Genomic DNA, 14,146 nt, shown 5'->3' on the forward strand with positions numbered 1-14,146 from the left:
TTGTGAAGCCTCATTCAACCAGTCAAAAAAGGTAAATAAAGGGTAGTTAAAGACATTTTACTTAAATCACCAAGTGGTCTGGTGGTTGGCATGCTCCCTTCCATTGCGGAGGTAGGGTTCGAACCATGTAATTGTCAAAATCCACTCCAATATAAAGAGATTGGATGGAGCATAGGACCACTAGCCTAGGGTATAAAGGAAAAAAAGAAAAAGACATTTTACTTCAGCTGTTTTACACATGTACTAAAAAAAAGTTACTGCCCCAAGATTACAAATCCATAACTTGGGAAATGATTCCATGTAGCACACACGCACACAACCTTGTGTACTCAACCCAAAAGAACGTAAGGCCTAAATTGCTCAATTCCTAGACTATAAATACAAAAATTCATTTCCACATTTGTACAGAGAATTTCCGATCTCCATCTAATATTCTATCAAAATCAAAAAGAAATTGAATCCAAAAATTGTAACCTTTACCCTCTTCAAGATTCAATCTTTCAATACTTATTATTAGATGAAAACAGCAGCAGAGATAGATTCTTATTATAGATGACCAAGATTAGCTCATCTATAATCTTCAGATACACAGACCCACGTTTGACGTTATTGATCTAATAATGGCATTACGTGGTCTTTGTATCCGAAGATTATGGTATATCAGCTGCACTAACTGTCCTTTGCAATCTTAATTTTAGATTTACTCGAGATGGGGGATTGGAGAACACTTTGATTTGATCTAACAATCAAATGGGACAATAGCTCAGGTAACCAATTTTCTATTTGGTATTTTGTTTGTTTTAGTTTAGGTTCATTTTTGTGTGTGTGATTAGGATCTCGTTAACTCTGTTGATTGTGTCAAACAAATTTTTAATTTTTATTTTTTGGATTGGAAGTTTTGAACCCATAAGGAGATAGTTGAATGTGCACAATAGAAGAAAAAACTAATAGAAAATGCTTAAATTATAACTTTACTGAACCATAATCAGATGGAGTTTGCGTATCTGATGATATTCAAGAATTTCATTTTGGTGATGTGTTAAATTCAGTTTATTGGTTATCTAGCTAATTAGTGAACTTCTCAACTGTTTGTGGAAATACTTAAGACTTGAGAGAGACACAATGTTTTTGATTTTAAGTTTTGTTTAAACGATTCTTGCTATGACATCTGTTCCTACTGAATAATGTGAAGTTCAGGTGTATATCATGCTGGGTTTAAACGATTTTCTGTCTTTGGAGAAGTAGCTATGCTGTCACATTAGATTATCAATGTCGCCTAAGGTTTAGTTTAATCAGTTTTGTGTACTTCTCTCACTGCGTAGCATGTGGCTGCAACTAGTTATATAGATTCAAAGACAACTTTTGGATCATCTTTAGTATGTGCTCATCAAATTGGCATGATTATAGTATACTTCTATACATATGTAAAATATCCAAAAAAATGTATTACAATATTTTACCTGAGGTGGGTAATGAAAAGTATCCTTGGTAATTTGGTTTCTTCCACCACTGTCCTTGGTAATTTGGTTTCTTCGCCTTTTTCAGCGCTGATAATAATGGTTCATCAACTACATGGTCTAGATGCTGCCGATAGGTGGAAAGATCAAGTTGTGAACGAGTCAGATAGGTTTTAGAAGGGGCGATTTCACTCATTTTGGACTTGGGGACTGCATAGCTTAAAAGTTTTATCCATCTATATGCATATATGTTATTAAGAAGGCGTTTCTGAAATGCTGCTTCCCTCTTGATTAGGTAATGCCTCTTGCCGAGTTTAAGAGAGGTTTGATTTCTGGATTTATCACCTCTAAGTTCTTTTCTAGCTCTGAGTTCTTTTTATGAACTTTTCTAGGCAGAAGGGTTTATGTATCTCTGGTTGTAACATGTAAACATTTGGTGCAGGTTATATATGCGAGGAGGCACAGGTGAGCTGCTAGGAATGTTACCTGGGCCTGCCTTGTATGTGAGTTGTGCGGTCTGGAATCCCAGGAAACTGCCCATGTTGGTATTTGCAAGTGATGACCTTACTACTATGTTCAAACTGTGTTAACTTGAAGCCCAAAGAAACCCATGAAAATCGGGTCGTCTGGCGTAACGATGGACGAACTTAACATTTTCAGTAGCAAATACAATCAGTTCAGGTAATTTGATGTTTCTGTTCATATCCGTTGATAATATGTAAATAACATTGTTTTGCTGATTTAACCATTTATTTTATTAGAAATGATCTGTTTCTTTATAAGTCGCATTAGCACCATCATTACAAATCTCTACTTTTGAAGAGTAAACTTTTAGTTTATCCCGTAATACATATTAAATACTTGATTTTAGTATTCATTTTAAATTTCAAGTTGTATGTGCGTACTCTTAACTAGCTAGTAGAGTGAGCTGCAGAGAAAACTAAAGATCCAGCCTAACCTAATCACTTTTCCTTGTATAAGGAAAGTGAGTAGAACCTATTCACTTCCCTTATAAAAGAAAGCGATTAGGTTTGGGGGAATCTTTATTCTCTTGAGTTTACTCATCAGAATCTATTTCTCTATATAGAGTTTGATCCATGTGGGATCTTGTTCAATATTTCTACCACCTCGTTGATCGTGATCATTCACCAAGTAATTTGTCACCGGAGAGTTACTAACTTTCGGTTACGTCTTTAGTCCAATAGTGGCATCCAATGGTTGTTTGAAATCGTTTCCGTGTGTGAAGTTGGAACACTTTGATTCGATCTAACAATGTGGGCCCGCTTATCCAGAAGTTCAATCTAATTGATGTTGTAAACCCAGTTTATTGGTCTATCTAATTTGTGAACTTCTCAACTGTTTGTGGAAATTCTTAAGAGATATACAATGTTTGAGTTCAGGTGTCTTGGCCACTGGGTACATTTGATTTTTACTGAATAATGTGAAGTTCAGGTGTATATCATTTTGGGTTTAACCAATTATGTATTTTGTGGAGAAGCAGCTATGCTTTCATATTAGATTAAGAACATCGTCCGAGACATAACTTAATTGGTTTCTCTACTTTTCACACTTTCCATGCGTAGCATGTGCTTGTATCTAGTTATCTAGATTCAAAGATAACTTTTGGATCATCTCTAGTATGTGCTCAGTGCTCACCAAAGTGGCATAGTTGTACTGGAAAGGAATCTACATGTGTAAAATTTCTACAAAAAATTATTAGTTTAATATTTCTTATGAGGTTGAAAATGAACAATATTCTGGGTGTTTTGGTTTTCCTCTTGCCTTTCTAGTCGTTGATTGATTACTGTTTTATAGAAAATATCTCTTTCATTTTGATGATTGTTTCAATTGCCTTTTTCAGTGGTGGTGATAACAATTCATCAATATCAACATGGTCTGGATGCTGCAATTGGATTGAAAGGTCAAGTTGTCTATCTGACCTGGAGATTACTTGTCTATCTACACACATATGTTATCTGGAAGGTGTTTCTGACAAGATCGCTTCCCTCCTGATTAGGTAATGCCATTATGCCTCTTGTGAACTTCATAGATTTATTTTTTCTTGTGGATTTGGGGTTTCTTGCCTCTACATTATTTCTAGCTGTTAGTTTTTTTTTATGAACTTCTCTAGACAGAAGGGTTTATATACCTTTGGGTTTAACAAGTAAGCATTTTCTGTAGGTTGTAAATGGCACAGAGGCAATGGACAAAGTTATGAATTTCAGTAGCAAATAGAATGAAACATCAATCATCTTAGTCAGGTAATTTGATGTTTCTCATTATTTCTGTTAATAGTACACAAATAGCATTTTTTCTCCTGATTTACCAACCATTTACATTTATGAGAGTGATCATTTTCTTCATTAGCAACATCATTACTACTCATCTGTGCTTTTGTAAAGTAGACTTTTGGTTTATCCCCTATTATATTATAAATTAAATACTTAATTATGCTTTAAAACCAATAGTTATTTGGACAGTGTAACCGAAAAGTGATGTTTAAAATGAAGATAAAGAGAGTAGTAGCAATTTTTTTACCAATGTCTGCATATCTAGGCCTATGTTCATGAGTAATTCTTGGTCTTCCATTAACAAGGTTGGAGCTCTATCTGAGAAAGCATAAAGAGTGAGAGGAATAGAGTTCTTTTTGGTGTAAGTTCATTTTAAGAAAAATGGGTATGATTTAGTTACATTAATATCCTTGGTTTAAAAATTTAGCGGATGATGCAAATTTTATAAGCTAAGGGCATTTTTGTAATTAGTTTATACTTAATTTCTCTTTTAAAAAATGATTTATGTTATAAAGAACTCTTTTCCTTCTTTTTGTTGCTGGGAGGGTGTTCCTTTTAACAAAGTTCTTAAACATTATGTTATGTGAAAATCTCATGTCTTGGTATCTTGGTATTACATTTATTCCTACTGAATAATGATTAGTTCTGGTGTAGATCATGTTGGCTTTAATCGATTTTCTATTTATGGGGAAAGACAAGTTCGTAGGCATAGTTTCATCAGTTTCATCAATTTTGTCTACTTTTCACAATTTTGTGTGTAGCATGTTCCTGTATCTAGTTATAACAAGTTCAAAGACAACTCTCGGATCAACTCTAGTATGTGCGCACCAACTTCGTAGTTGTACTAGAAAGCAATATACATATGTAAATTATCCAAAAAATGTATTGCAATATTTCACCAGAGGTGGATAATGAACAATATCCTGGGGGTAATTTGGTTGTTGATTCATGGTGAGTACTGTTTCTTTATATGATAGAAAATATTTCTTTCATTTTGATGATTGTTTTAATCGCCTTTTCAGGGCTGATGATAATGATTCATCAAATACATGGTCTAGACGCTGCAGTTGTTGAAAATCAAGTTGTGAACAAATCGGATAGGTTTTAGAAGGGGTGATATCATTCATTTCGGACTTGGGACGGCTTAAAAGGAAGGACATTTATCTGTCTATATGGATATATTGGTCGGAAGGTGTTTCTGGAATGCTGTTTTCTTTTGATTAGGTAATGCCTTGCCTTTTGACGAGTTTCAGGGAGGTTCCATTTCTGGATTTTGGGTTTCTTACGTCTACATTCTTTTCTAGCTTCAATTCCTTTTTTATGAACTTTTAAGGGTTTATGTATCTTTGGGATTAACAGGTAAACATTTGCTACAGGTTGGCTGTTTGGATGTTACCTGGGACTTCCAGAGCTGTGAACTGTGCTGGATGGAAACAGTGGAACCTGCGTATACTGGTATTAATTGCATGTGAAGGCTGTACCGTTCCAGTTAGAGGTTTAATCTGTGTTAGCGTGAAGCACAAAAAACTCATGATAATCAGGCTGTCTGCCGCAGCAATGGGTGGACTTAAGATCTTCAGAATCAAAAGATGAAGTGCCAATCATCTTAGTTCAGGTAATTTTCTCTTTGTTTCCGCTGATAACATTTGTTGCTGATTTAACAATTTTTTTTTTTTATGAGAACTGATGTTTTTCTTCTTTAATCGCATTAGAACCATCATTAGATTCATTACTTATCTCTACTTTTTCTTTTGAAAGCAGTAGACTCTTGGGTTTATCCTCTTTTACATGATAGGTAAGACATTTAGTCATTTATTCTCCATATGACAAAATGCTAGTGTTCTGTTGTTAGAAATGGGCATAGAAATAGTGATTCTATATGTGAGTTATTTTCTATCACCTGATGGTACTACTAGTGCTTGGATTTGTACTGTTATGATTGTTTTCATGCTTTTATTGTTGAAATGTGTGATACACTTTTTCTGGATTTTTCTAAATGTAAAATATTGGTCTAGCAGTAAAGAAGTTACCGGAGTCTGCAAGTTTCTAGAGTTTACAGTCAGTCAAAGTTCTTGTGTGAACACTAACTCAGTTAACTAGTTTGTGGTCAGAAAACTCTAGATTGTCGGTCTGTAAGGCTATAAGATAGACATGTATATGTAATATCTGTACTAATCTCATCTAATAAAAAAAAGAAGAAAAATCAGAGTTATCTATCTGAAAAAACCTAAGTGTGAGTTCTCTCTTCTATCACAAAATTAGACTCACAAATTCACCATAAATTTCACATCTAAGAACCCAACATTTATTGATCGTAAAACCTGTAGTTATTTTGGCAATGTTAAAATGAAGATAGAGTAATAACAATTTTTACCAATAGCAATTTTTTGCATAGTTCTGTTTATAAAGGATTTTTTTTTCTTTCTTTTTGTTTCGGGTAGAGTGATAAATTCCTTAAGGAAGTTTAAAACATTGTATCAGAAACTATGCTAATAGAGGAAGTCTTGAGAAAAAATTTGGGTTTCTATTAAGTAAGACCTTGAAAGTTTGATTTTCTCAGACACAAATCTGATTCAATATCAAACTTGAGATTTCCAATTCTTTTATCATCTTCATTTAGGAATTTTGCAAAATTTGTTCTCGAATTGTAACTGTAAAAAAATCTGGTAGTTATTCCAAACTTTATCTAATGGTCCTAGCTAGAGAACAAGATGATAAACATATAAGAGAAATATTAGATGAGATAGGGAGACTGACACCAGGATTTACGACATACTGAGGCCTACATCCACTAGTTAGTGTATTCATTGGCTTTGTGTTCATAGAAGATACATGAAATTCTATCAAGGAGTAGAAAATCATCAAGAAATGAATTAAATTCTGCCCGAACCTAAATCACTATTCCTTTTATAAGAGAATTGAGTACATCCAAGTTTAGAAAAGCCTTTCTACTCACATTCCTTGTAAAATGGAAAGTGATTTTAGCTGTGTTACAACGATACAGATACGGTATCGGATACAAGATACCAATACGCTACTATGATACACCAACTTGAAAAATTAAAATACGGCGATACGGCATACTCAATATTGATCAGTAGTTTAACATAAATATATTATATATAAGATAGAAACTTGACAAAATACATACATGTGTTTGCATGATTAAAATATAATACGTATGATTAACCTCACTGAAGAGAGAAAAAGTCTGGATAAGAAGGAAGAAAGTCTAGAGCAAGATCAGTGGACAGATTCAGAACTAATATTTTGTCACTATAGTTAAAACTTCTCATAGACTCTAGTAAAATATCTAAATTTTCTAATATTTAGTCAAAGTTTTCTAACTGAGTTGTATCTTGAAGTATTGGGAGTATTAGTACGCGTATCTGTGTAAATAAGTATCGATACGGATGATCTTTTTTTTAGGCGTATCGTTGTAACATAGGATTTTAGGTTAGGGCGGATTTTTGTTCTCATGAGTTCACTCTTGGGATCGTATCTCTTTTATTTATTTATTTTAATTTTCCTACCACCTAGTTATCAAGATTATTTCCCAAGTAATATTGTTGTTGGAGAGTTGTTGAATTTCTCATACATCTGTAGTCCAATATTTCTGATGCAAGTAGCATTTTACTTGATCTGTATTTTTTGATGCATCTGTATTTTTTGATGCATCTGTAGTCCGAGATAAGATAATCTTGGTTTGGGACATTACAGATGCTAATATATTTATAAATTTGCTGTGCACAATAGAAGAAAAAGTAACTAATTAGAAAATGCTTAGAAGTCATACTTTTGTTCAACTGTCAGTGTGGAGATTTTATTAAAGATTAAGATGTCCTTCTGGCTATTTGGATCAGTTTCTCATAGTTTGGTACTATACCATCAATAGCAGAGGCAATGATACTAAAGGTTTTACCTATTTCCAATCCTCCCATCCATGCCAGAAAAATGTATTGGTAACTGTCATCTTCATCCCTAACCATCTTCTTCTTCTCTGTCTGATCCTAAATCTCGTAAATTACCTCTATAAATCTGTGCAACTCATGCTAGCACCACCGCGCCACCTTCGTATTACCACCACTATCACTAAAGCTTGTACTGTTTATAAACACAATCAAGTAATGGTTTTGTAATCAAAATGAGAACAGCAAGAAGTATGGTTAATCGCATAACTGGAACTTATTTTTTTCTTTCTTGAATGAACATTTAATTTTGTATCGATGCGTTGAACAAAGTGTTTTTCTTTTTATAATTGCTTCACTGTTTCAATTGGGTTTTCACATTATCCCCAAACCTAACAGTTTCACATTAATGGATTGTTTGGTTTCAATATCATGTACAGAAAAATAAAATAAAGGGAGAATAGGTTTAGCGATCCGATCTCAAACCCGATGAGATGGTGATTTTGGAATTAATTTCTGATCAATTAGGCGGCTGCCGTTGTGAGAGTGTTGACCATGAAGATAAGTTGTAAGAGTGTTAACAATATGAAGAATAATATAGTGAGTCTTGTTTACCCAACTTTAAAAAGGTTCTACAAAATTGGATTTTTTATAGGTAAAACCATACTAAAAGTTTTAGATGTCCTTCCAAATAGTGGAATTGGATTTTTTTGCCAAATATTTAAAAAGTTGAGTCTTGCAATCACGCGCACAGTCGCGTGGCAGCTATTACGAACTCTCATAAATGGATATAAATATAATAGATTTTTCATTGATGCGGGTTCATAATAGCTGTCACGCGGCTGTGCGCGTGATTGCAAGACTCGAAGTTTTTTAAATATTTGGCAGAAAATCCAATTGCAGGACTCAAAATTTTTTAAATATTTGGCAGAAAATCCAATTCCACTATTTGGAAGTGGAGATTATCGCTAGTAAAATTAATTATGATAGTGCTAATAAGAATATAATTAGGCATATAAAAATGATAAAATTTATTAAGTTTTTAAAGTAAAAGTTGGGATAAATTAGCTATGCAAATACATAAAGCATGTGGGGATGCCAGTAGTTATTAAGCTAAGAGGCTTGATATAACTGATCTGTACTCGTCTTTAAAAGGGAAACTGATTTAGTGATTTAGGTTAAATGAGGGTTCTTTTCCTCTCTGTTGGTAGAGCTTCAACTCACTGTAATGGGAACTATGCTAATGAAAACAAATTTCTATGAAATAATATTGGCCTTCAGAAGTTTGTTTTTCTCCAAAACCACTTAAACCAGTAATTGGTTTCAACACAGGCCTGATATATGTAATCATTCACATCATTTTCATCTGATATTTTTGCGTAGTTTGTTCTTAGGTAGATTTTGAATTTTATCCTATTTGGATTTGTTCTTCGGTGAAGATTTTTCCGTTTCTACTTCTTCTGAAATTTTCTTCAAATCTGCTTTCTGTTCTTTGTAGCAGCAACTTCACGTCTTTCTTTCCCTGATCTCTGGTTGTAGATGTTGTTTGTTGTCTGAAGTTTGCTTGTTTTTGGATGAAAAAACTTATATTTGTTTCTCTAACTTGTTGATCTATCATGAAGAGTGGAACTCTATGAACAACTTCGAAACTTTTTTTTTTTGTTTTTGTTTTGATAACTAAATTTTGTGGAACCTAAGTTTTTAATCAGTTTTGTTATGATCCCTTTTTCTAACGCCAAACTGTAGTAGCAAGGAACTTGTTATTATAGTTTGGCGCTATGGCGCTAGAAACAAGGATTGTTACAGTACTGTTGAAAAACTTGTGGTTTACTCAAAGTTGCTCAAATGCAAAGATCTGTCATCAAAACTTTTCATGTTTCATATGATATTGGCTTAAATTTTTCTTGATAATAAATCCGATCGATGTGTCGTAGTGATGATTGAGTGAGATCTTATTCTAGCACATGCTGTGGATGATGTAAAGAGAAGTCTTTTTGGCGTCGTGTAGCAGAGTCTCGCCACATAGCTTCAAAGTCATATCATGATGATCGATTGCCGTCAGTTGCCAATTCAAATCATCGTGTTTAGGGGAAGCAGCGATACGTGGAGCAACTCACAACTACAGATTATTATCACCATCAGTTCAGCACCTACCTCGGATCAGTTGCTCGTAACTAGTCAGCTTGGACACATCAGCTCGTGAAGTACCAACCAACTCACTCGGGATAGTCAGGTCATTCCAGATTAACATACTTGGTTCGGATCATTCATCTCGATACACTCAGGACTCATAGTCACCTATATACCAACTATCAAGCTATATCGGAAGTAATTATGTCGGACCAGTCATAGAGGTCCATCCAAGTTCGCAAAGCTCACGAAGATGCACCAATTAGCTTACAAGCCACATGATGGAGATAACGAGTTTATAGGAGTTTCTTTTGTTTAAGGATCAAGTTAGAAGTTATAGCAAGGAACAATGCCACTTCATCATCGCTAGCAGCAAGAAAAAGCTCAAGTAACTATTCAATCCGGTCAACTAGCTCGCTCGTAAAATGAAGTTCACCCCTCCCTCCATAGATAGAGAGGAGTGTTGTCCTTGTTGGGAGATGGGGGCTGGACGGGCAGTGGGGAATCTGGGGATTGACACGTATTGTTGATTTGAAAGTTGCAATTTCTTGCTTTGCTGCTTACTTTCCAACCTAAAGTTCAGAATATGAAAACTGGTATTCTAATGAATTATGTCTCTCACTGCTCTTTTATATTCATTTTCCTAATTGTCTGCTGATATATATATGTTGCTAATGCTGTTATATGCACCTGGATGAAACAGGAGAGAATTCGCGTGGAAACCGCTGAAAGAAATAGCTGGATTGACTCAAAAAAGTAAGGCAGACGCAACAGAATCTCCAGTCCTAAGTTTCAAATGATTTATTACAAGAAGAACAACATATTGTAGCTTTCAGTAGATAATGGTATTCAAGGACAGAACATCATAGACCACGTACTGCACATGATGAAACCATTTTGTTACAGATGATACAGGCTGCTTTGTAGTCATAAAAAAAATCAATGGAATAAGCAGAGTTCTTAGTCTTAATCGTCTTCGGATTCCTCATGACCGACTTCATTTTCTTGATTGTATTTTCCTGATTGTATTCCCTCTTTTTCTCCTTCATCATCAAAGGAGAACTCTATTTGTCCATTTCCTCCCACATACGTACCAGAGTTCTTTGAAACTAAGGTTCCAAAGTAACTCTCGTGTTCATTGAGTTTGTTTGGCAAACCATGAAAATTTACTTCTCCAGCCCTTTTATACCTTGATACCGGGTTGTGTATAACTAGATTATTATAACCAGGAAATGCATAAACAGTGTCATGGTTCTTAAATCGTTCTTCAGAATTCTTTGAATTCTTTCATGGTTGATGATATAACGTTTAGTCCAAGATTCTGGAACTCCGTACACTTGCATTGCACATACTACAACCTGATTTCGATGCACATCATCAAAATAATATTGAACAATTACACAGAGGCACCCTTCCAATACCCCGACACAAAAGCGGGAGGACCCTTCCTTCATCCCAAGCTTCCTTAGGCAGTTGTATTTCATTGGATGTCTGGTTGCGAATATCAAAAGTGATTATAAATCTGAAATCATCTCCGCATCGCGCACCAAGCCAATGAGAATATCCATTAAAAAGCACCCCGGACCGTTGTTCAATTAGCGAAGAAAAAATATTGTGAATTTTCTTCCACGAATTCGATCCTAATGTACAAACTAGGATTTGATTTGTCAAGTCGTCCAATGGTACTATAATTATAAACTATCGTACCCAAAGCACATCCATAACGCCAAAAATATACCCAACCTGTTGGTGTTTCGGGTAGTTTCTTGTATTCTCTTGTCGCCCGGTTCCAAATACAAAACCTTTGTTTTTATTAGTCGAAAAGATTAAACAAACCAAACCATTACAAGAACACCACAAGCTAATAGAAGTTTGAGGTGTTGATGAAAAGATTGAACCACCTTTAAACAACATGCTATCGGCATCATCTTGATCACTTTCACTCAACGGTGATAATGTGTCATAACCTATAAAACTGGAGTGTATTTGTATCTAATTCTGCCATCATGGTTACATTTAGACACAATAGCAAAGTTATTATTTATCTGGGTAATGAGATTAAGGTGCGTATTAATAAAACAGGGGTTAGAGATGATTTCAAAGCAATTCTTGCAAACACGTTTACATAACGATTTCGGATGTCAGGGAAGGGACCATCTAGAATGCTTGATATCGCGCACAATATTTTGATATCTCGCACAATAAAGTATAGGGACCAGAAGCTTTGCTTGAAATCAGAAGCAAGAGACAAAGTGTTTATTTATAGACTAAGATTCATGAGTTAATTAAAGCTTTTAGGATATATCTTTGTATTTATATATAATCACGGTTGTAGTGGTTGTGTTTTCTGTCTTGGATAGGATTTGCTAACTCGATTGATTTTGATTATGTGATTTGATTTTCGGTGAACACAAAAGTTGTATCCAGTATTTAGTGGATGATTAGTCGATACTCCAATGGGTCATGCTTGCTATTTAGCTAGAATAAGTGTTTCAGCTATACATATTCTTTTGGAAGACCTTTGATCAGTACAACGTAGGATATAATTGGGTAAGTGGTTTATAATGAAATTCCACAAATGAAATCCTAACTATTGTAGCTGAAAAATATTAATATTATGCTTTTGGTGATGCATTGTTTATGTGGTTTGTAACGGGATAAGTTTAAGATCTGGTGCACTCTGGAGGTCAGTCGTAGCTGCTACTCATTAGAAAATTTCAACACTTACTGAGTGTAGAGAGATATGGCAGGAGGCAGTGAGAATGGTCGGAGTTGTGTTCTGATGCTGATGAGCTTGCAGTTTTGTTGGAGATTTTGGTGTTTGTTAGTGATGCTATTACGCTGTTGCAGGTGGAGTTGAGGCTTATGTTATTACAGATAAAATAGTTGGGACTGGCTTCACAATCCCAATGAAGTCTTCAAGTCGTTAACCTGCATTTGGGAAAAACCTAAGGTTAAAGGAGAATCGACTCTAGTCACAACTAGTATCACACAGGAGGTGTGGGGATTAGGTTTCTCAGTTTCTAATTAAAGTTCTCATTTATATAGTTTTCAAATCAGGGTTTGCAATCTAAGTTACCTTGGTAACAAAGCATTTAATATTCACCGTTAGATGAAACGGAAAATGGGTCATTTGTCCAAATATTTTTAAATCACGGTTCAAATGGACTAGTAAAAAATAGTTTGGGTGAAATGGCCAAAAAAAGAAAATAGCAAGGATGAAACTGGATTCATCCTAGCTTAAATTTAAAAAATAACAAGGATGAAACTGGATATATCCTGTGTAAATTAAAAATAAGAAAAAATATTTGAAAATGGGCACGATGAAACTGGTTACATCCTGCCTATTTTTACATTTTTGTCCATTTAAACAGTATCAAAATCTAACTGTCCATTTCACCCAGGAATTGTTGATTTTGGTCTTTTTAACCAATTTTGTGTAGATGAAAAACTGATTAGATTCAAGCTAATATCTTTCATCCGTTAGATCGAACTTAGCTTGTTATACACAAATGAAATGTTCTTTCATTTAGATAAGGGTAGCCATACCTAAACATGTGCACACGGTTGGTTCAACAATAGTTAACCGAAGTTAGACATATGAATACTTTCTTATCAACCTTGTTCATCTCAATCACAACTGGTTCAAATGACTCAAATGAAACTAGTTATGCAGTTGTTCAATCAATTGTTTCTTATATAAAGAAGAATCCATCAATCCCATGTGTCATCTGGATATTCATTTTCAGAAATATTGAAAAACTAGAGCACCACGTGAGATGCCAAGTCACACCCATATGTACAGTCAGATTAGACTGAATAGATACGTCTCTTGGTGAACGATTGTTACCTAATAACAAGATGGATGAAAAGAATGTTGCCACGACTCTTTGTTTTTTATCAGTACCGACACGACTCTTCAATGCTTTAATAATTTTGGCTCCGCCACTGAATACACACCTCTCCGATCAAATAGATATGCTGCGACCCTTCCTCTTCGTCATCTTCTATTGACGGATTCTTCAAGATGCAGTATATACACGGGTTTTCTTCCAATTTGGATGTACTAGAAGAGAAAGAAAGAGTTTTCTGTTTTACCACTATAGAATAGTAACAGTAAGAATTCAGTTCCACATGGTTTCCTATCACTTTATCTTGATTCTGATTAACAAAACGACTTGGAGAATTTTGTGAAGGAGAACATTGCTTCAAACTTACCGGCTCATTTCAAAGTAGTGAGACGTTTTCAACCACATACATCTTTGGTAATTAACGGAGAGTTAATAACTTCGGATTTAAGGTCTTTTTGATCAGATTCGTTTTTGGAAAATGCTTTTTTTTTTTTTTTAATCTTTGTTGC

General features: G+C 34.6%; 1 long non-coding RNA gene across 3 annotated transcripts; it reads left to right on the forward strand.

Annotated features, from left to right (window-relative positions):
* The first annotated feature begins 425 nt into the window (after nt 1-425).
* On the forward strand, nt 426-10,959 carry LOC113317740. 3 transcript variants are annotated; one of them, XR_003343910.1, is made up of 9 exons: nt 426-767; nt 1,546-1,752; nt 1,900-2,138; nt 3,319-3,474; nt 3,639-3,718; nt 4,771-4,972; nt 5,125-5,363; nt 9,591-10,382; nt 10,490-10,959. It is a non-coding gene; the product is annotated as an uncharacterized LOC113317740 (long non-coding RNA). The 3 variants fall into 3 exon arrangements; XR_003343912.1 differs by lacking the exons at nt 9,591-10,382; nt 10,490-10,959 and adding an exon at nt 5,510-5,951; XR_003343911.1 differs by lacking the exons at nt 9,591-10,382; nt 10,490-10,959 and having other exon boundaries at nt 5,125-5,951.
* The last annotated feature ends 3,187 nt before the right edge of the window (nt 10,960-14,146 follow it).

Source organism: Papaver somniferum, chromosome 10 (genome assembly GCF_003573695.1).
Source record: "Papaver somniferum cultivar HN1 chromosome 10, ASM357369v1, whole genome shotgun sequence".
Classification (NCBI taxonomy): domain Eukaryota; kingdom Viridiplantae; phylum Streptophyta; class Magnoliopsida; order Ranunculales; family Papaveraceae; genus Papaver; species Papaver somniferum.